Source organism: Pan troglodytes, chromosome 1, assembly GCF_028858775.2.
Source record: "Pan troglodytes isolate AG18354 chromosome 1, NHGRI_mPanTro3-v2.0_pri, whole genome shotgun sequence".
NCBI lineage: Eukaryota > Metazoa > Chordata > Mammalia > Primates > Hominidae > Pan > Pan troglodytes.
The window spans coordinates 227475345-227499055 of NC_072398.2; the positions used below are offsets into that span (position 1 = coordinate 227475345).

Genomic DNA, 23711 nt, shown 5'->3' on the forward strand with positions numbered 1-23711 from the left:
AGGGCTTCCAGGAAGGGCCAAGAACTCTTAACTGGCCTCAAAGTGGCAGTCACCTCTAGTCCCCAGGATGAGAGGAAATGGCGCAGACCTGTTAACTGGGTGGTTTTTCTACAACGGCTGAATTAGTGAAGGAATGACCAAGCTCTGCCAAATTCCCTGCAGAGACTCCAGCAAAGGAGCTGGGCAGAGGCTGGACGTGTCAGCGTGAACCGGCCTGCCCCACCCTGCATGTATGCATGGATTCTGGGCCCTGGGGTGAGCACGGGAGAACCACTGAGCCTGTTTGCAAAGGACGGGGCCACCTAAGAGTCCTCCCCTTCAGTGCTCAGGGGGTGCATCCAAACTGGGCTCCTTTTCATACTTCTCTGTCCTTTTTTTCCTTCTTCAAAGACCAGAGGTTGCTTGTAACCTCTGGGCCTTCTGTGGCCCAGAGGTGGCCACAGAAAGCAGAAATCTGTTCACTCCATCATCAGGCATGGACTGAGCAGCAGGCACTGTTCTGGGCACAGGAAAAACAGCGAGAACAAGAGTCATTCACACTCTACCCTCACGGAGCTCACATTCCAGGGGGAGCCCGAGGAGAGACCAGCAAACAAAACCCAAGTCGACACAAAGCATGGACGACAGGCTAACAGGTGCTGAGCGGAAAAAGAAATCACGGAGTAGGGGCATTGGGGTGTGGACGATGCGGTGGCACTGAGGGAAGCTGCCATTTAAATAGGGCCACGGGGAGGTCTCACTGGAGCAGAGACCAGGGGGAGCGTCTCCAGGTGGGAGTTACAGAGAAGTTTGGGTGACAGCATCCAGGCAGAGGAAGCAGCCGGTGTGAAGGCTGCCTCACCCGGCAGTGAGAGATTACTCCCTGGAATGCCCGCCCTGGAATTCCCATCCTGGATTGCCCCATTCTCTTTCCCCCTCTTTCCCTGGAGGCCTAGTTTTACCCCTCTTTCATTGCCCTATGGTGAGAGATCCCTCAGTGACAAGGACAGGGCACCTGGAGTCAAGTGGAGAGAAAATGCTTCCTTGGTAACATGAAGCTTGGGGCTCTGAAACTGTCCTTGTCAGAGCAAAACTGGAGGACTGGAGACACAAGCTTTCATTACAAGCAGGTGACTGGCTGGCTCTGCTTTCAGGACCTAACAGGCAGAGGGAGAGGTCAGGGCAGCTTTCAGAGAGCAGCCCCTCTGCAGGGCCGTGCAGCACTCAGGACCCCACAGCCCGCATGAGACTCAGCGGCTTCCCAGTGCTGCTGAGGAGCAGGGCAGCATCAACGGAATCCCAAACCCACGTGAAAGCTCCCCAAGAATGGGTGCCAATTTCAGGCCCATCATCATGCGTTGGCCCCACCTCTACTGCTCCCCTTTTTCGGCGGATTTACTCAAGGCTACTTGGTGCCTGTGGATGGCAGAACCACTGATCTTGGTCAACCAAGACAGCATGCATGTTTCTAGTGCCGCATCTCCAAGAGTCCTTGTTCAGAGATGAAAGCGGCCAGGCCTGGTTCTGGGGAAAGAGGCCCTCTTGGTTCAGTAGAAAACCTGACACGGTTTTGCTGAAACGCAGGAGACGCTGTTGGGAACTGGGTGCCTACTGCATGCTTGTTTTGTCCTAGTTGCAAGCATGGATCACCTTGCTGGGGTGACTGTGGAGGAAAAGTGAAATATTAAATTTGAACTCAATTGAACGTGGACACAAACAATGGTCCCAAGTCCTGGAACAGGTTGTGTGAGCCACTGGAGGCATCCATCCAGTGCTGTTTCGGAGAAATCTCTATTTCAGTCTATTCCTATACATTAGTTGTTGAAAAACAATAGACAATCGCAAAAACAAGCTGACATTTTGTGTTCCCTGAGCCCAGTCTCGAAGGGCCCTCGTGACTGGGCCTCATGCCAAACAACTTGTTACAAAAAGAGCGAGAGTCCCAGACCGCACCAAAACTTCATGAGACCTCTCCTTGTCTGTGCAAGGAAGAGTGGCCAACTCTGTAGCTCGGGCCGTTCCTTCCCACTCTGGCGGTGAATCCTCCATAGTCTGGTGAGTGTAAATATCTTTTCCCTTTTCCCCTTCTCATTGCAATTTGCTTATTATATCAATCTGCTTATTATTATATCATTTGCTTATTACAGCTCCATTGCCATTTATGTGGGATAAAGCTTGTTTACCGTTAAAGGTATTGTGTGTGTGTCTTTTCTTCTCCCCTCATGCGTTTCCCACACAGAACATTTTTGGCATCAGGAACAGGATCCAAAAGCGAACGCATGCCATTTTTCGGCTGCAAGGACTGGGCTGGGAGCTTGTGGACTTCCCATATCCTGGGATGGGAACTCCCCTGGTTCTCCCTTTTGGCCATTGAGTGATCCAAGGGAACTGGCCTTTGGGAAAATTGGGGGTGTAAATTAGTGCATTTTGAACCATTGGCTGTGTGTGAGGCTCTGCAGGGAATCCCGTTGGTAAAGGGGACGCTGAGGGAATTTCCTGGCATGAAAGGTGCTTGCTTACTGCTTATGAGTTGATATGTCAAGATAGAAACTGGTTGCTTCAAGAGAAATGTAAGCTGGAAAAGGAAAACGCGAATCTGACTTCCAGACTGGCCCTGGCCCAATGCCAGGCCTATGTCTTGACTGATCAAGCTCAAAGCTGTCAGCCTATTGCTGAAGAAAGCAGCTGTCCAAGTGGCCTAGTCAGGGTAGAACTGAAGAACTAGTCAACCGGTGCTTGGAGCAGGTAAAAACCCAGCTCCTATCTCAAGGATAAGAAATTAACCCTAGTAAAATTCAAGGACCTGCACAAACTGTAAAATTCTTTGGCATTCTATGGAATGCAGGGAAATAGTTTATTTTACCAAAGGCTAAAGCTAAAATACTAGAATTTGCAACCCCCACCACTAAAAAGGAGGCCCGAACATTTGTTGGCTTGTTTGGATTCTGGAGACATCATATTCCCGACTTGGGTAACATTTTACAACCTCTGCATGCTGTCACTAGAAAACGCTATGACTTTCGCTGGGGAGAGAAAGAGAGCACGGCTTTTAACAGGCTAAACAAGCAGTGCAACCGGCCCCGGATCTATGGCCCTTACGGGATGGGCCAGTAGAACTGCAAGTAACGGCCGGGTGCGGTGGCTCACACCTGTAATCCCAGCACTTTGGGAGGCTGAGGCGGGCAGATCACGAGGTCAGGAGATTGAGACCATCCTGGCCAACATGGTGAAGCCCCGTCTCTACTAAAAAAATACAAAAATTAGCCGGGCATGGTGGCGGGTGCCTGTAGTTCCAGCTATCGGGAGGCTGAGGCAGGAGAATGGTTTGAACCCGGGAGGTGGAGCTTGCAGTGAGCCGAGATTGTGCCACTGCACCCCAGCCTGGGCAACAGAGTGAGACTCCGTCTCAAAAAAAAAAAAAAAAAAAAAAAAAGAACTGCAAGTAACTGTCCTAGATCAATATGCTAACAAGAGCCTTAGGCAGAAACAAGATGGGAATAAGCTATCTTTGGAATTTTGGAACCAGAAGATGTCAGAGGTCGGCAAAGCTTATACCCCTTTCAAAAATCAACTGTTAGCTTGCTATTGGGCCTTGCTGGAAACAGAGCACCTTGCTTCAACCATGATGTCTTTTTGATTATGACTTGGATCCTGAGTTCCCCTAGAACTCACTGGTTCTGACAAAGGAAGCGGTGGGAGCACCAGCTGGCTGAATTGGTAGCCGTCCTCCAAGCTATTTAGGAGGAGGCCAGAGGGATTTGTCACGTGTCTACCAACTCTTGGTCAGTAGCAAATGGTCTTACTACCTGGATGCCCCAATGGCAACGAAACAAATGGTTAATTGGGAATAAAGAGGTTTGGGGAAAACAATACTGGGAAGATATCTGGATCCTGGCGCACACCACCATTATCACTGTTCTCCATGCTGATGCTCAAGCATCTCTGCTTTCTCTTAACAGACTATTTAATCAGCAGGCAGATCAACAGGCCAACACTTCCACCATAACTGCAAATTTGAATGCGGATGAATGGATTACAACACGTTCAAGCCTTACAATGAGAGGCATTATAAGGTATGGTGGTATAATTGATAGTGATTACCGGGGAGAGTTAAAGCTCATTTTATACAATACCACTCCAGACTCTTTTGCTATAAATCCGCAGATGTGGGTTGCTCAATTGTTAGTGGTACCTTGTCAACAATTAACCCCTGAGGAAATTTCTGCCGCAATAGAAACAACATATAGAACCGGAAAATTTGGGTCCATCGGAGTGGGTGGGCAACTTAAAACCTTGAGCCAAAATATGGGTGCAGTGTCCATCAGGTCCCGCCCCTAAGGCTGGTGACCTCGTAGCTATAGCAGCAAAAAATGAAGGCATAATACAGTTTCCTAAAGGTGAAAAACAATGTCATGTTCCCCTCCGGTTTTGTTATTACGAATAATCTGTCTGCTAGAAATCAGTACTTGGGTCATCATGTCTGAGGCTGGGAATGAGTTCATCAACTGGGTAGCCACTGCTGCAACAGAAACCAACTGCAGTCGGCACTGGCTATGCATCAAGCTGCCGGAGGCCACCAGGAATGGGCTACCTTGGAGAATCATCCCTGCTAACATTTCTGAATGGATATGCCAATGCCAATGGGTACAGGATAATAACATTTGTAATCCAACCTGGACTTTTTTTAACCAAACTAAACTGTCTATTTTTGCCTAAGCCCAAATGAGACACAGCACTCTTGTTACTTAAATTACACATTACAGCAATACAATTATAGTAGAACTCTTCCTATTCCCTGGGGGACCCGCTGGGTATGTGGGTCCTACAGGTCATGATACCTGCCTCCACATTGGTCGGGAAGATGCACTTGGGGGTGGCCATTAATTCCATTCACCATCTGGGATAATATTCCCCTCCCCAGTAATCTAGATGCTTACAAACACCGCTGGTTGCGAATGCGCCGGACTCCCTGGTGGTGGTACCCTATCACAATATTCTCCCCTGCCGCCGGTGCAATCCTGTTTCAGCAACGAATTTAAATATTAAGTTTTCACGTAGAAAAAGCTCTTAATGATAGTAGCACTGGACCTACGTTGTTATCAGATGAATTTGCTCAGCTGCATACTGTTGTGTTGCAACATGGAATGGCATTAGATATGCTTACCGCCGTCCAAGGAGGGGTTTGCACCTTACTGCATACTGAATGTTGTGTGTATATCCCTGACAATTCTCACAATATGACTCTCCTTGCAAAGCCATGCTGGGCGTGGTTTTTATTAATTGTGTTTTTAATTCTGTGCTTATACTGCATCTGTAACCTATATCAACTATGCCTTCCCCATGTATCTGTAAGGGTATTTTCCTATAATTAAGTATTAAATGGAGGCCGAATGTGGAGGAAAAGTTAAATACCAAATTTGAACTCAATTGAACGTGGACACAAACAATGATCACCAAGTCCCGGAACAGATTGTGTGAGCCGCTTGAGGCGTCCATCCAGTGCTGTTTCAGAGAAATTTATATTTCAATCTATTCCTATATGTTAGTTATTGAAAAACAATAGACAATTGCAAAAACAAGTTGACCTTTTTGTCTTCCTTGAGCCCAGTTGTAAAAGGCCCTCGTGAATGGGCCTCATGCCAAACAACTTGTTACAAAAAGAGCTAGGGCCTTAGACTGTGCCAAAGCTTCATGAGACTTCTCCTCTTCTGTGCACAGATGAGAGGCCGACTCTGGAGTCCACGCTGTTGCTTCCCAGTCTGATGGTGAATCCTCCATAGTCTGGAGAGTGTAAATATATATATCTCTTTTCCCTTCTCCCCTTCCCATTGCAGTTTGCTTATTATATCATTTGCTTATTATATCGTTTGCTTATTTTAATTTGCTTATTTTATTAATTTTCTTATTATATCTGCATTGCCATTTACATGGGATAAAGCTTGTTTACTCTTAAAGGTATCGCGTGTGTGCCTTTTCTTCTCCCCTTGCGCGTCTCCCGCACAGAACAGTGATGCTCCAGCAGAGCTTCAGGGCTTAAAGGGAAATGCATCTATTCTGGTCTTTAAAGCACTTCTGGGTCCTGCAGCTTCATTCTGGCCCTGTTAGCTTAAGCCTGAAATTTGACAAATGATACTCTTCTGGGCTCAGCTAAGGTACCAGGGTTGGGTGAATGGGGGTGACGCCCAGCACCGACCCTGCCATTTGGAAGTTTTCAAAAAGAACTCACTCTGAAGCCACATCATTTCCACTGAGCCCATCTGGCTGCCTTTGTTGGATGCTGGAGGATAAGGGAAGGAAGGCAAAGGAAAGGATATCCCGTTAGGAAGCATCAGTTGCCACCTTTTAAACTGTAGGATCAAGAATTAACCTCTTGGATGGCACCATTCTGGTGGGTGTGGCCACTGCCCTCGTGGGTGGAGTTGGGGCCTGAGACTGTGCCACACACACCTGTTCATCCCCGAAAGTGTCAGTCACACACTGGGGACAATGTGGAAACTTCTTGCCTGGATGTGGATATCCCAAACTGGCTGAGAGAGAAGAGGTGCTAGCAGTCAAGATCCCCCTGAAAGATCTAAAACATTCACTCAGCCTGGTTTGGTCTATTGACGTGGTTTGGTGTCTAGATAAAGCAGTTGGCATGTATTCAAGGGACTGTGCTATAAAAACAGCAGGAGCATTTGAACAAGAAGTTTCTCCCAATCCAGCCAGGTGCAAAATGTGAGTGTGGTGGCCTGGCTGGGGGCAGCAGATCCAAGCCCCTCTCTGGCAGAGCATGGGGCGGGGCAGGGGCCACCTCACCACTGAGGCTACGTTTCTCTCTCTCGGGAGGACGTGCCCGCCTCCTCTCTTAGTCTCCCTCCTCTTCACTGAGCTCATACAGCTTGAATTCCTCTAAGGGCAATGTAGGTCTGCTGGGCTTTACTGTATCAATGATGAATTCATAAATGAGTGAATAAATGAGCAGCATTGGATGTGCCCTTCTGAGGACCTCTGGATGCTGAGGGTGATCTCTGCTCAAGACTTCTCATGGTCTAGTGCTGGGAAATCAGGAACCCACAGGTGGACCCTCTGTTCCCAGGCCAGGTCCCGTTACTCAGCTCTCATCTCTGCCTTGCTGGACAGAAGTTCAACCCGGTGTTCCAAATGACCGCATCAGGGGAATGGGCCTCTACCTTTGCTCTGCTGTCTAAACGTCTTTGTCTGCCTTTGAAGGGTATTCACATTCTGCCTCCAAATTGAGTTTCCATCTCACCTCTTATGATCCCTTTCACCCTCCTGAATCAGTAGCATCCAATGCACAGTCTTCCTTCTGTCCTCTGAGACTTTACAGGGAGTTCCTGATCCCCTTAGACTCCCTTGATCCTCTCTCCTGAAGCTCCCTCTCCTGCAAGCCTTCCTCAGCACCCTCCCACAAGCCTGGTCAGTCCTCCTCTGCTTCCTCCAGCATATTTTTGATTTCCCTTTTGCTTTACAAATGACAATACAACATGCATCTGTTTTCTTTGCAAAACTGTGTTCTCCTTGAAAAGAGGGTCATTATTTATCCTCGTGGCTGGTACCTACAACAAGCCTGATTCACGGCAGGTTCCCAAGGCCCCTGCCGGTTTAATGGAATAGTTAGGCTTCCTGCACAGACATCCCCAGGGAGGAAGCAGCGTGGAAGGGAGCCCTTCTCCTGATTCCAGAGAGGGGATGGAGCAAGGATGTGGGTGCGGCTGTGCTTGTGGCAGCTGCCTCCTCTTCTAGGACCAGGTCGTGTTGGATGACTTTGGTGCCAAGGGGCAGCAATCCCCTCTATATTATCATCATGTACATTTAATTTTTGATTTTAAAAAAGTGATGTGACATTTTTGCAATCATGGGAAAACCTGTCTCAGTTTTTTTTCCCCAGAAAAAGGATTTAAATAATCTCACCTCTTTAAGTAGCTCACAGTACCAACCCTTGCCTTGGTCTCAGCGGGGACCAGCTGTGCTGTCCCGGTCACCATCCCTGATCCGGCCAAGACCTTCCTTGGGAAAGTCTTTTGGAAAGTCCTTCCTTTGGAAATTTCCCAGAAGAACCCGAAACTGCAATGGGAGGAGACCGTGCCTCTGGCCTTTGTGGTAAGGCAGTTCCGGGGCTGCCGCAGAGTCACCCCGCCAGGAAGGAGACGCAGAGGCAGTACCGAGCTGTGCCACCAGGGGCAGGAGATGGGGCGCTTCACGCAGACCCGGATGTGAAGCTCAGTGCAGCCTTCCAACCATGCGTTTCCAGACTCTCACTGCCTGTGGGGTAGATCCTTTGGGCATCTCCACCGAGACCCCAATATGCACTTGTCAGAGCCTGCCTGCCCTCCTCTCCCGTGACCATGCCTCCTTCCCTCCTGGCTGACTCCACACATCCACATGGGAAGGAGACAATGCCGTCTCTCCCAAAAGCTCCCCTAAGAATCCCAGAGTACCCCCCTTCTTCTCCCTAAAATGAATAGATGCATCTGCAACTTATATTTCTTGAAAAGTGGCAAATTACTTTTTAAATCCACTTCCATCATCTGATCTCCACGTTGCTTTTCACAGATGTGTTTGGAGGTGGGGAAGGTGCAGAGGAGACATTTGTTTCCTGTTTCAGCCCAGATTGGAGAATGGGTGAAAGTAAAATATTTATGTTCTTTGTACCCAGCTTGTTTTTCCTGTTTTCCTTCAAAACAAGAGGTCAGAGCCCTTATGAATGAACAGATTGTTGACTTCTATGTCTGAAAACACTCAAAATATCTCCTATTAAGGCCCCTGTTCCACTTCCTTTGTTCTGCCTGGGCGGATGAAGCTGTCTGTGTTCCAGAAACAGAATTTCAAATTAGATTATTTGAATGAAATCAGCAGCTGTTGATTCAGAAGAAATGAAGAGTTGGTGTCATCAGATCCTTGAGCAAGAAGAGACCTCAGGAAAACATCTGGCCCAGGCTCCTGCACAAGCCAGTGGCTGCCCTGGCTAGACGCAACGGAACAGATGGTTTGCATTCTCTTACTGAAGGTCCCCAGGGACAAGATGCCACATCTCCCAAGCCGCCCATTGCTGACTGGCCATTTATAGAAACATTTGTTTGAGTTGAGCTCCTGCTTGCAGGAATTAATAGCTTTCAGGGAATATTGTTTGGGTGGGGAGAGAGAGAGAGAGAGAGAGTTTCTATTCAATTCCTGGAAATGGCTTGAGAGCCACAGAAAAACCTTAGCACAAGGGGCCCTAGGAGTGAGTCAAGGAACCTGCTGGTACCTCTCCGAAGTGTTCCCATCTAGGATTTCAGATGCAGCCCTTGTGGAGGTTAACTTTATGTGTCAGCTTGATTGGGCCGAGATATTGACCAAATATTATTCTGAATGTATCTGTGACAGTGTTTTTGGATGAGATTAGCATTCAAATTAGTAGATTTGAGTAAAGCAGATGAGCTCCATAATGCAGGTGGGCCTTATCCAATTAGGTGAAGGCTTAAATAGAACAAAAGATTTAGCTCCTCCGAGCAGGAGGGAACTTTGCCAGCAGAGGGTCTTTGGACTTGAACTGCAACATCGGCTCTTCCTAGCTCACGGACAGCTTGCCTTTTGACTCAAACTGCAACTATTTTCAGAGTCTCCATCCCGCCAGACTCCTCCATCAGATTTTGGACTTGCCAAATCTTCACCATTGCCTGAGCCAATTCCTTAAAAAAAAAAAAAAAAAAAAAAAAAAAATATATATATATATATATATATATATTCACACATCCTATCAGTTCTTTTTCTCTGGAGAATCCTGACTAAAACTCCAAGAAGTGGCCCCCAAAAGAGCACAGGGTTGGAAGTTTCCAAAACAACAGAACTATAGTATTCTATATACTCTAGAAATAAATATTTTGATTTCTTTTTGATTTATTTTTCTGTTTTGGCCTCAGCATGTTCCTGCTTTTCTAATATTTGAAGATACATCACGCCTGCAGAATTATGCACTCCATTCTACCTTCAGGACATCCTGCCAGCATCTGCACTCAGCCACCAACTAGGAGACCCAGTGCCCATCTCCTGCCAGAATTGCTGCTTTGGGCAGTCTTCTCATTTGCTTCTCCTCATTATTTCTCCATGTGGTAGCCAAAGTTTCTTTCTAAAATGCAAATCTAATCATGCCTGAGCTAGAGCAGACCACTGGAGCCTGGTTTGAGGATGGAAGGACCCTGACTTGGACTCTGTTTTGGTTGCTTTTACTCTGGTTTACTCCAAAGCTGCTAAGAGACCACAAATAGACCATGTGCTCCTCATCACTTCCCTGGTTTTATCTCAAATATCTAGAACCTACCTCTCAGCTCCACAATATGTCTCTGTCTACTTGGTTCACTGTGTTATACTCAGCTAGTTTTTCCCAGAACTTACTGAGTCTCTTCCTACCTTAGGGATGCGGATATGTTCTGTCATCTGTGTAGACCATTGCTCATCTCTCTCCATACCTACCCACGAGCCCCTCCAGGAGCTGGTGATTATTTACTGAGAGTTGGGAGAGAGAGAGAGAGAGAGAGAGAGAGAGAGAAAGAGAGAGAGAGAGAGAGGTGGTGAGCTCAAGACAAGTTTAGATTTCTATTCTAGAGTCTTGTAACAACACATACTTTTTCTTCCTTGTTCTTACGATATTTTCAATTGTGTGTTTCTTTGTACCACTTATTTGTTCTATGTCTTTCCACATAGAGAGCGTGTGACCATTTCTGGGTTAATTTTTCCTGGATTCCTGGGCTCAGCAGGATGCACACCATATAATTAATTTTCAGTTAATAAGGACTTGGATGGATGAAAGATCACCCAGCTTGTGGGTCTCTCTGGGCTTTGTCACCATCATGACCAAATACATCAGGATCTTTCTATGAAATTTTAATTTTTGCTTTTTTAAAATTAAAATCTAAAAATTATTTTCACCAGCAAGAGAAGAAAACACAGTCTCAATTTTGCTGGGAAGTGGTAGACATTTGCCATTCTTTTTGGCTGCCTTGCTTTGCCTTTCCTACACTTGGAAAATTTTCTACCTCTGTGAGTCTTAACAGCAAGCAGAGTTACTTCCCATTACAAAAGATGAGAACTCCAGATATTTGTATCACCTAGGCTTTGCCAATCAGATGTTCTCTCCTTTTTTAGAATTGAGAGCGAGTGATGCACAAAAAGGATGAGGTGAGTATTCTCCAAGACCATGGTGACCATGGTAAACCTGAGTTCCTGAGGCAGTGAGATGGCTGCTACTAGTGACATGCATCCAGGACTAGTTATTTGATGGTGCCAACTTCAGCATCTAATTCTCAGCAATAACGTCCTCACTGGAGCCAAGAACTGGAAAGGAGATACGTGGGAGAAGACTGCTGAATCAGAGGACCCTGGGCCACTGAACCCCCATAAGCTTCCCTGACAGCCAAAAGCCCGCATTCCCTCTCTCATGGAGTGGACTCTTGCCTTCTTGAAGATACTGTAATTGTCTTGACCAACAACCACTGTGAGAGTCAGCCAGGCCCGAGTATGCCCTTCTTTTCTCCAGACCTTTCACGAGACTCAAAACCTAGTTTGTCCATGGTGGGAACAATTATAAACTAACACACTGAAAGAACCACAAGGTTGCATTTATTTGTATCAGAAAAATATTATATCACAACTCTAATCTTGGCTATTTAAACCAGGACCCAGAGAGCGACATAAAATACAGAAACACTTATGCATCAGTTTAAAAGCATACAAATATTCCGTATATTGTGTGGTAATTTTAAAACATGGTAAATGCCAAAAAATAGTAAGCAATTGATAGTCACAAAATTAAGGGTAGAGATAATGTCCAGGTATGAGAAAACGGGAAGGGTGCTAGATCCTGAGGTTCTAGTACAAGCTGGGGAGAACACGATACTGAACAGGCTGATTTATTTTCCCAGTATGAGTGCTGGTACCAGAGATTTTGATTTCAATGTGCTAGGTCAAACTTCTGAAAATTGTGATTGTTTGATGAGTTGGTTGAATAGACCCTGACCCAATAATTCACCAGAGGCCCCAGCCTTCTTTTGACTACTATAGAGGAAGAAATCTAAGACTAGGAAGATTCAAATACTGGAGTGGATTTCCCATTCACTCACTCACTCCCAAATTATTTTCTACACGAGGGCTCAGAACACTCCCTTTGCCAAGGCATTAAGAGATTATTTGGGCCAAGCACAATGGCTCATGCCTGTAATCCTAGCACTTTGGGGGGCCAAGGTGGGCAGATCATGAGGTCAGGAGATCGAGACCATCCTGGCCAACATGGTGAAACCCTGTCTCTACAAAAAATACAAAAATTAGCTGGGTGTGGTGGCGGGCACCTGTAGTCCCAGCTACTCCAGAGGCTGAGACACAAGAATTGCTTGAACCCAGGAGGTGGAGGTTGCAGTGAGCCAAGACCATGCCACTGCACTCCAGCCTGGCAACAGAGTGAGACTCTGTCAAAAAAAAAGAAAAAAAAGAAAGAAAGAAAGAAGAAAGAAATAAATTCTTTGTTGAAGGAAGCACCTGAATCTTTAAAAAGAATGGTGACAACAACAGTTGTCTTTAGGCTGAAGATGCAGCAGTTGCTACCATTAAATTATGCTATCTAATTTAAATATGAATTCTAGGGTCCTGGGAGGCAGAGGACCTGAATACTTTACCATCCAGGCAAAGTGAATGTGCAAAGTGGATGTACTTACAACCTAGGCACCAAAAATATAACCAAATACTCTGATGTAAATAAATCATCAGGGGCAGATAACTGATGCTGGGAACTCTAAGAACAAAATAGGCAGCATTTACAGATTGGCAAAGTGAATAAAGGGTCCAGACCAATTGATGTGCTGTATTCAGGAGATCCATCTCACATGCAAAGACACACATAGGCTCAAAATAAAGGGATGGAGGAAAACTTACCAAGCAAATGGGAAGAAAAGAAAGCAGGGGTTGCAATCCTAGTCTCTGACAAAACAGACTTTAAACCAACAAAGATAAAAAAGACAAAGGGCATTACACAACAGTAAAGGAAACTATTCAACAAGAAGAGCTAACTATTCCAAATATATATGCATCCAATACAGGTGCACCCAGATTCATAAAACAAGTTCTTAGAGACCTACAAAGAGACTTAGACTCCCACACAATAATAGTGGGAGACTTTAACACCCCAATGTCAGTATTAGACAGATCAGCAAGACAGAAATTAACAAGGATATTTAGGACTTGAACTCAGCTTTGGATCAAGTGGACCTAATAGATATCTACAGAACTTTCCACCCCAAATCAACAGCATATACATTCTTCTCGGTGCCACATGGCACTTATTCTAAAATTGACCACATAATTGGAAGTAAAACACTTCTCAGCAAATGCAAACCAACTGAAATCATAACACTCTCTCAGACCACACTGCAATCGAATTAGAACTCAGGATTAAGAAACTCAAAACCACACAATTACATGGAAATTGAACAACCTGCTCCTGGGTGACTCCTAGGTAAATAATGAAATTAAGGCAGAAATCAAGAAGTTATTTGAAACTAATGAGAACAAAGAAACAACATACCAGAATCTCTGGGACACAGCTAAAGCAGCGTTAAGAAGTAAATTTATAGAACTAAATGGGCCCATATCAGGAAGTTAGAAAGATCGCAAATTGACACCCTAATATCACAATTAAAAGAGCGGAGACGCAAGAACAAACTAATCCAAAAGCTAGCAGAAACCAAGAAATAACTAAGATCAAAGCAGAATTGAAGGAGATAGAGACACAAAAAACCCTCCAAAATACCAATGAATCCAGGAGCTAGTTTTTTGAAAAAAATTAACAAAATAGATAGACTGCTAGCTAGACTAATAAAGGAGAAAAGAGAGAAGAATCAAATCGACACAATAAAAAATGATAAAGGGGATATCACCCCTGATCCCTTAGAAATACAAACTATCATCAAAGAATACTACAAACACCTCTACACAAATAAACTAGAAAATCTAGAAGAAATGGATAAATTCCTGGACCCATACACCCTCCCAAGACTAAACCAGGAAGAAGTCAAATCCCTGAATAGACCAATAACAAGTTCTGAAATTGAGACAGTAATTAATAGCCTACCAACCAAAAAGAGTCCAGGATGAGATGGATTCACAGCCGAATTCTACCAGAGGTACAAAGAGTAGTTGGTACCATTCCTTCCGAAATTATTCTAAACAATTGAAAAGGAGGGACTCATCCCTAACTCATTTTATGTGACCAGCATCATCCTGATTACAAATCTGGCAGAGATACAACTGAAAAAGAAAACTTCAGGCCAATATCCCCTATGAACATTGATGCAAAAATTCTCAATAAAATACTGGCTAATTGAATCCAGCTGCACATCAAAAAACAGCCACCAAAATCAAGTCGTCTTCATCCCTGGGATGCAAGGCTGGTTCAACATAGGCACATCAATCACATAAACAGAACCAAAGACAAAAACCTCATGATTATCTCAACTGATGCAGAAAAGGCCTTTGATAAAATTCAACATCGCTTCATGTTAAAAACTCTTAATAAACTAGGTATTGATGGAACATATCTCAAAATAATAAGAACTATTTATGACAAACCCACAGCCAATATCATATCATGGATATTTTATTCTTTGTAGCAATTGTAAATGGGCAATATCATACTGAATGGGCAAAAGCTGGAAGCATTCTCTTTGAAAACCAGTACAAGACAAGGATGCCCTCTCTCACCACTCCTATTCAACGTAGTATTGGAAGTTCTGGCCAGGACAGTCAGGCAAGAGAAAGAAATAAAAGTATTCAAATAGGAAGAGAGGAAGTCAAATTGTCTCTGTTTACAGACAACATGATTTTATATTTAGAAAACCCCATCATCTCAGCCCCAAAACTCCTTAAGCTGATAAGCAACTTCAGCGAACTCTCAGGATACAAAATCAGTGTGCAAAAATCACAAGCATTCCTTTACACCAACAATAGACAAGCAGAGAGCCAAATCATGAATGAACTCCCATTCACAATTGCTACAAGAAGAATAAAATACCTAGGAATTCAGCTATCAAGGGATGTGAAAAACCTTTTCAAGGGGAACTAAAACCACTGATCAAGGAAATAAGAGAGGACACAAACAAATGGAAAAACATTCCATCCTCGTGCATAGGAAGAATCAATATCATGAAAATGACCATACTGCCCAAAGTAATTTATAGATTCCATGCTATTCCCATCAAACTACCATTGACATTCTTCACAGAATTAGAAGAAACTACTTTAAATTTCATATTGGAATCCAAGAAGACCCTGTATGGCAAAAACAATTCTAAGCAAAAAGAACAAAGATGGAGGCATCAAGCTACCTGACTTCGAACTATACTACAAGGCTACAGTAACCAAAACAGCATGGTACTGGTACCAAAACAGACATATAGATCAATGGAACAGAACAGAGACCTCAGAAATAACACCACACATCTACAATTATCTAATATTCAACAAACTTGACACAAACAGGCAATGTGGAAAGGATCTCCTATTCAATAAATAGTGCTGGGAAAACTGGCTAGCCATATGCAGAAAACTAAAACTCGACCCCTTCCTTACACCTTATAGAAAAATTAACTCACGTTGGATTAAAGACCTAAATGTAAAACCCAAAACCATAAAAACCCTAGAATAAAACCTAGGCAATACCATTCAAGACATAGGCATGGGCAAAGACTTCATGAAAAAATGCCCCAAACAATTGCAACAAAAGCCAAAATTGACAAATGAGATCCAATTAAACTAAAGAGCTTCTGAACAGCAAAAGAAAGTATCATCAGAGTGAACAGACAACCTACAGAATGGGAGAAATTTTTCTGCAATCTACCCATCCGACAAAAGTCTAGTATCTAGAATTTACAAGGAACTTAAACAAATTTACGAGAAAAAAAGCAAACAACCCCATCAAAAAGTGGGCAAAGGATAAGAACAGGCACTTCTCAAAAAAGATGTTTAAGCAGCAAGAAACATATATGAAAAAAAGCTCAACATTACTGATCATTAGAGAAATGGAACTCAAAACCACAATGAGATACCATCTCACATCAGTCAGAATGGTGATTATGAAAAAGTCAAGAAACAATAGATGCTCTCAAGGCTGTGAAGAAATAGGAATGCTTTTACACTGTTGGTGGAAGTGTAAATGGGTTCAATCATTGTGGAAGACAGTATGGGGATTCTTCAAGGATCTAGAACCAGAAATACCATTTTACCCAGCAATCTAATTAATGGGTATATACCCAAAGGAATATAAATCATTCTACTATAAAGACACATGAACATGTATGTTTATTGCAGCACTATTTACAATAGCAAAGTCATGGAACCAACCCAAATGCCCATCAGTGATAGGCATAAAGAAAATGTGGTACATATATACCATAGAATACTGTGCAGCCATAAAAAGGAATATCATGTCCTTTGCAGGGACATAGATGAAGCTGGAAGCTATCATCCTCAGCAAACTAACACAGGAACAGAAAACCAAACACCAAATGTTCTCACTCATGAGTGGGAGTTGAACAATGAGAACACATGGACACAGGGGAGGGAACAACACACACCAGGGCCTGTTGCAGAGTGGGGAGCGAAAGGAGGGAACTTAGAGGTTGGGTCAATAGGTACACTAAACCACCGTGATACACGTATACTTATGTAACGAACCTGCACGTTCTGCACATGTATCCCAGAACTTAAAGTAATTAAAAAAAAAAAAAAAGGAAAAAGAGAAAAAATAATAATAGATTTACTTTCTTCAAAATATGGCTATGATAAAAATGTAGTTTCATAAAAATGCGGCTTCATAAAAATGCTCCAAAAAAAGCCTGTTCAATTGGTACAGCCCTGATGAACAGAGCTTAAAATGAGCCATAATGATGCAGGCGTTCACCAAATTCTCTGAACTAAGTCAGTCCATAGAGCCAGGATCTCTTGAATTAGGAGCTAGCTACACACCCTGGAGAATCAATCTGGGGATAACCTCACAAATGTGTATCATCCTCCTAGCTCTCTCCAAAAAGAACCAGCAACCTTTTAGCAAGTTGTCTATGCATTGGGCAAAGGGAAGTGCTCAGACTCAGACTCAGGGATTGTTGGACATGGACCAAGCTCACAGTAATTCAGGGTTCATGTTAGACTGGGGGATCATGAGTGTCACATGACGCATGGAATTTTGCACTAATTCCTGTTCTGAAGGTAGGTCCAGGGGCACCTTGAACCAACGTAATTTCTGAGCACATTTCTAGTTGGAAGAAATACAGCAAAATCCCCACAATGCCTTTCTGATCCATGAAATAAGACCTACAGTTGGCCGGGTGCGGTGGCTCATGCCTGTAGTCCCAGCACTTTGGGAGGCCGAGGCGGGTGGATCACGAGGTCAGGAGATCAAGACCATCCTGGTTAACACAGTGAAACCCCATCTCTACTAAAAGTACAAAAAATTAGCCAGGCGTGGTGGTGGGCGCCTGTAGTCCCAGCTACTCGGGAGGCTGAGGCAGGAGAATGGTGTGAACCCAGGAGGCGGAGCTTGCAGTGAGCCGAGATCACGCCACTGCACTCTGGCCTGGGCAAAAGAGCGAGACTCTGTCTCAAAAAAAAATAAAAATAAAAAAAGACCTACAGTTATAGAAAGGGCCAAGTAGAATCAAGTAACCATTCACAAAGACATTTTGTGTTCCTTAAGCTACCAGAAAAAAACTATGACATTGGCTCAAGTGATGGATCTTGACCATCAAACAGGAACAATGATAAACAGTGAAGGGAAGGAGGGGAATGGAATTTAGGGGATCCCCTGGTGCCTACTAGTACTACTAAGCCCAATGGTAATAAAGAAACTAGAGCTGTTGTTGATGGGCAGTCCCACCAAGGCCTCAGATCCCTCGGGAATGAAGGGTTGAAATACGACCCCAAGTAAAGGATATTCCCAGCCACAGTGTTGGCCTAAGGCAGAGGGAACGTGGGGAGTGGAAGAGCGGAGTCGTAGACAGGAGCATTTGTCCCCACTGATGATTCCACTGAGCTACTCTTGTTAAAGTCACCAGCCACCTCCAAATTGCAAAGACAGTGGTGGCTGCTATGGTTTGATCTTGTTTGAATTTCGGTGTATTTGACTCACTTTGTCTTACTTCCTCCTTGGAACACATCTCCTCTTGACTCCTGTGGCCCTTCACTCTTCCAGATTTTTCCTGTCTCGCAGGAAGCTGTGGCTCAAACTCTTCTGTCAGCTCCTCACTCTTTGATTGACCTATAAGTTTTGGAGGGTCCCAGAAATTAGTAACACATTCTCCCTATTTGATGCCACCTTTTGTGAAAATAGATTTCTCTTCTTTCATTGGTGGTTTTCTTCCCTTGGCTTCCAACACAGCACATGCTCTTGGTCTCTCTGCTGCATCAGTGCCTGCTCCTTCTCACCTCCTTTGAGGTTTCTCTTCATCTACACAGCTTCTTTTTTTTAACATTTTATTTTATAGTATAATGTTAAGTAACTAAGTAAGATACAGGATACTAGATGTTATATACTTTTATATGCAGCTTCTTAAAGCCAGAGAGCCAGAGAACTCAGACCTTGGTACTTTTCTCAAGAGTATCCACTCTCTATGCAGTCAGTTGGATGGTTTAAAATAACATCTACATGCCAATGAGTCCATATTTACATCTTCAGGCAAGACCCTCTCAGAAAGTCCAGATTCCAGCCCCAATGCAGGCTCAATGTGTGCACATTTGCAAATTCCGCCAGGATCCTTCACCCAAACTCCAGATTTAATATCCAAATGCTTGGTCCACAGCTCTGCAGGGAGATCCAACATCTCAAATTCAACATGTCCAAAATTTAACTCCAAATCCTGCTCCAACTTGCCTCAAGGAATGGCAACTCCATCCTTCCAGTTTCTCAGGCCACAAACCTTGGCCATCCTTGACTCCCTGCTTTCTCTCACCCCCACACACACTCTCTTATGTTATCTTGTTGGCTCTCCTTTCAACATAGCTCCACATCTGGAGATGATAGACAAGCTTCTTTAGGACGTCTCATACAGAACAACTTTAGTATAGAAAATTTTATATAGAAAAATGTCTTTTTGTAGGAAATTAGAAAAAAACATTTTCAAGCCAAAAACGTCTGTTTGAAGGCATCTGACAGCAACTGAGATAGCAGGGAAGTGTGGGACCATGATCCCAGAGACAGGTTCACTCCAGAAGGCAAGCCAGGGCTGTGGCCTGACTTTTCCACTTGAAGCATTTGCTGATTTGACAAAAGGAGGCAGAGAGGCCAGGTGTGGTGGCTCACACCTATAATCCCAGCACTTTGAGAGGCTGAGGTGGGCAGATCACAAGGAGTTCGAGACCAGCCTGGCCAACATGGTAAAATCCCATCTCTACTAAAAATACAAAAATTAGCTGGGCATGGTAGCAGGTGCCTGTAATCCCAGCTACTTGGGAGGCTGAGGCAGGAGAATCACTTGAAACCGGAAGGCAGAGGTTGCAGTGAGCCAAGATTTCGCCACTGCACTCCAGCCTGGGCGAAAGAGCAATACTCTGTCTCAAAAAAAAAAAAAAAAAAAAAAAAATGGGGTGGCAGAGAGACTAAGAAGATGAGTAGAGCTGTTTGCAGCTCCTGGGGCAGACAGTGGGTGTGAAAGATGCCCTGGCTGTCCAGGAGGGACCTGGCTGTCCAGGAGCAGGAGGTGTTCCAGCAAGCACGCTGGGTGTCAACTTCAGACCAGGAAGGGCTGCAGCCTGGGCGTAAGAGCCACCATCAGTAGACTGGCCTCCCCCAGACCTCCAAAAAGGAATGAAGGGAGGAGGAACAACAGCAACAATAACAGAACCATAAATCCTGACTTGCAAGGGCTTGGTTACAGCCTGATTAGGTCATCTCCCTCCCCACCTCCAGCAAGGAGAAAAACATAGAGAAGGAGCCCCATTTAGTGCTGTGTTCTCTGTGCAGGCAGCTCCTGATTTATGAGCAGAAGTCTGGAGGTTGAAAAACCAGGAAGAAAATGGTGTTTAGGAAGCTGAGAGGCTAGCAGAGCGCTTGGTAATCTCACAGTGTTAGGGAAACAAAATTAAAATTCGGGACCTTTCTATCACAGGAAGCCCTGTTAAACACCTCCTATTTTCAGTGTCCTATTGCATTAAACAAAATGCAAGAATTAAATAAAAACCAAGAGAAAAACAGACAGTAGAAACAAGCCCACAGTGATTCACAGATGTTGAGATTTCAGACACAGACCTTAAAGTAACTGTGATTAATATGTTCAGGAAATTTAAGAACAAGATATAGAATGTTGGCGGAGAAATGGAAACTGTGAAAATAAATCACAATGAAATTCTAGAACTTAAAAAAATAAACATCCACATATTAAGCACTTATAAAGACAAATGCAATGAAAAATGGGCCAAAGGTTTTAAATGGGCACTTCACAAATGAGGATATTCAAATTGGTCCATTAAACATGAAAAGATGCTCAACCTCATTAATCATCCAGGGAATGAAAATTAAAATCATGAGAGGATACCACTATAAACTGACCAGAATAGCTAAAATTAAAAAGTCACAATACCAAGTAGGGAGAAACTGAAAACTTCTTAGCCTGTTGGTGGAAGCATAAAATGGTGCAACCACTTTGGAAAAGTGTTGGATAGTATCTCCTGAAGTTGAAATGTGCATATCCAGTGGCCCAGAAATTCCACTGCTAGGTGTACATGAAACGAGTGTATACTTTAACGGCCTTACTCATAGTGGCCAAAATAAGAATCAACCCAAATCTCCAATGCAAAGTGCATCGTGGTATATTTGAACAACGCAAATCTATACAGCAACAAAAAACGAGTAAATTCTTGCTACAATTGACAACTGGACGAATCACTTACCATGTTGAACAAAAAAAGCCACTTGTGGGAAAATACATATTGTATGATTCCATTATACAAATTATAAAAGAGGCATACCCTACTCTATGGCTTAGAACTTGAGATACTGGTTACCCTCGGAATCCAGATGATGGGTTGAGGCTGGGAGGGTGTGCTGGAGAGCGGGGTTGGGCACACGTGGACATGTCCAATTCCTGATAATTCCTCGAGCTGTGTGCCTATGGTTTGTGCATTTTTCTGTATGAACAAACATTTAAGTGGAAACTGTGTATTTGAAACAACACCACATCTCTAGGAGATGCACGCTCATCACCTCCATTGCTGCCGCTGTCTCAAGCCCCCGTTGCCTCCCACCTGGACTTCTGTAGATACCTCTGGATGGTCTCTCTGCTTCCACCTTGCCCACCTGCTGTGATACTCATAACAGAGCAACCAGAGGGATCCTTCTCAAACCCACATCAAATCCTGCAGGACTGGGACTTTCCTGCCTCTCTGACCCCACCTCCTGCCACTCTTCCCCTCCCCTGCTCTACACCTGCCGGTCACTCTCTTTCTCTTCCTTGAAGACATCATGCTCATTCTTGCTGCAGCTCATCTGCAGGAGCTGCTTCTGCTACCTGGAATGTTCTTTGCCCTGGTTGCCCCTTGGTGGCATCTGGGTCCCAGAGTCCTCAGCTAAAATATCTTGGGAGTCCTGCCTTGACCTCCCAGCTGAGGTGGCCACTCCTTATCTCAAGTCATTTTGATTCTCTGCACTGACCTTTCCCTTCCTAATGTATTTTCTTCCTTCCTCCCTCCTGCCCTTCTCCCTCCCTCCCTTCCTATCTGCTCGCTAGGATGAAACCTACAAGAGAGCAGACTTTGTCTGCCTTATTCCTGCAGCATCCTGAGCATCTCAAACAGTGTTTTGCATATATATGAACATAATAATTATGTGTGAAATGAATAAAATACATTTGGAAAATGCTGCCCACTATTTATCTCTCTTGGAGAGCCTTAATTTACATTAGCATATTAATGATTCTGAGAAGTCCTACAGTAAAAAAAAAAAAAAAAGAAAGAAAGAAAAAGAAACCTGCTTACCTTTCACTCAGTATTTCCCAACCTTTTTTGAACACAAGACACTATTTTTGCATTACATCTATTGATGTCCGCTTTTGGCAATGCCACCTCCAAGGGTTTGCAGCCATTGCTGTTGAGGCCTCCCTTGTGGCAGACACCCACCTGGATGAGCATTATACCCACATTATCTCCATCGCCATGACAACCAGAAAGGCCAGGCATTATTATCCTCATTTTAAGGAAATGAGGTGTGCTACATTGAAGTGGCTCCTTGTGCGATGTGGGCAACACACGTATGAAGCTGGGGTGTGACTGCACTTCTGTCTCACTCCAAAACCACGCTCTTGACCTCTTGTTTGGGTAAACACGATGGCAAAGCTCATCACCATGCAGAGCGTGACGTCCCACAGCAGTCTCCACCTGCTTGGGAGCAGGGGATGAATGCACACCCGCAAGTGGGTTGATCATTCAGCTTCTTGGAGAAGGTGAGACCCCCCACTTCATTTTGTATTTCTGCACCCTCATGATATGCTCCAAGTCATCACCATGGGACACATTCTCAAGCACATTTTCATAGCCACAAAATTGCGTTTTATGAAATCCTTGGCCAAACAGACAGAAAAAGATGGCAAAAGTTAACAAATTTCCAATCAACACAAGGGGATAATGTATTCAGCCTCTGCTTCATGCCAGGAATGCCAGGAGTTAGGAGCAATTTCAGACCCTCCTTTCTCTAGGGCTCTAATCCTTGCATTGCATCAGCTTTTGTTCATCTTCTGGTCCCCTCGGTGTTTGTCCAGGACAGAGCGGCTCTGAAAAACGCCCACCACTTTTAGGTACCATTGCCTAGGGGAAGTCCACCTGGTGGTAAAAATGAGATTGCTCAATGGACGCGGGAGTTCACTGGCAGCAAAAGAGGTCCCTTCCTTTCCCCCTTTAGGCCTGCTCATCTGCAGGAATATGGTCATGAGTAAGCTTTCCTCTTCATTGTCTCATGAAACCCCTGGAGTCCGAGATGATGGACAGACAGCAGAAATGACAAAATACTTCAAGAGCCAAAATACTTGAAAACCACGGAAATTCTAACCAGAAACTCACACACCCCAAGCTCCCTTGTCTAGGTGAACTGGAAGAAGGCCCCCTAGTCAGGGTTTCCCAAGCTCAGCACCATTGACATTGAGGCCAGATGATACCTTGCAGGGGCGGGGATTGCCATGTATAGTGTAGAATGTTCAGTAGCATCCCCAGTCCCTACCCACTATGCCAGGACCTCCCCCATTCCTTTAATTTGTAACAACAAGAAATGTCTCCAGATATTGCCAAGTGTCTCCGGGGTGGGGGTGGGCAAGATTACTCCTATTGAGAACGAATAATCTAGATTAGTGAAAAGTCTAAAATAGAGCGTGTTTTAAAAGAAATAGAGATTAATTTGTCAAATAGCATACTGAATCACCAAAACTAAGTGTTTCCCCTGGGGCGCTTATTTTACTAAAACATACTCATTTTTTCAATCAGCAAATATCTTTGAGCATTAAGCACCAGGCTGGTCCCAGCCTACATGAGGTCCCCGCCTTTCAATCTAGCAGAAAAGCGGATAAGACAGATTGGTAATTGGCAAGTCAATTATAGATCACATAAATGGGGTCCTCCGGTCCTTGGAAATCAGCTGCTAACTACAAGAAGTTCAGCCTCCCTCCTGCAATCTTGTTTGCATTATAAATTTGTTTAGCTAAACCTTCCATTCACTGTATCTCCGAATTATC

At 44.2% G+C, this 23711-nt stretch overlaps 2 long non-coding RNA genes across 2 annotated transcripts; one reads left to right on the top strand and one right to left on the bottom strand.

Moving 5' to 3' along the window:
* The first annotated feature begins 1927 nt into the window (after positions 1–1927).
* On the top strand, positions 1928–5933 carry LOC107974595 (uncharacterized). The gene is made up of 3 exons (XR_001717416.3): positions 1928–2034; positions 3939–4052; positions 5698–5933. It is a non-coding gene; the product is annotated as an uncharacterized LOC107974595 (long non-coding RNA).
* On the bottom strand, positions 5480–22108 carry LOC129143297 (uncharacterized). The gene is made up of 4 exons (XR_008546563.2): positions 21970–22108; positions 20887–21123; positions 10372–10467; positions 5480–9653 (listed from the first exon to the last, which is right to left on the bottom strand). It is a non-coding gene; the product is annotated as an uncharacterized LOC129143297 (long non-coding RNA).
* Between the last annotated feature and the right edge of the window lie 1603 nt (positions 22109–23711).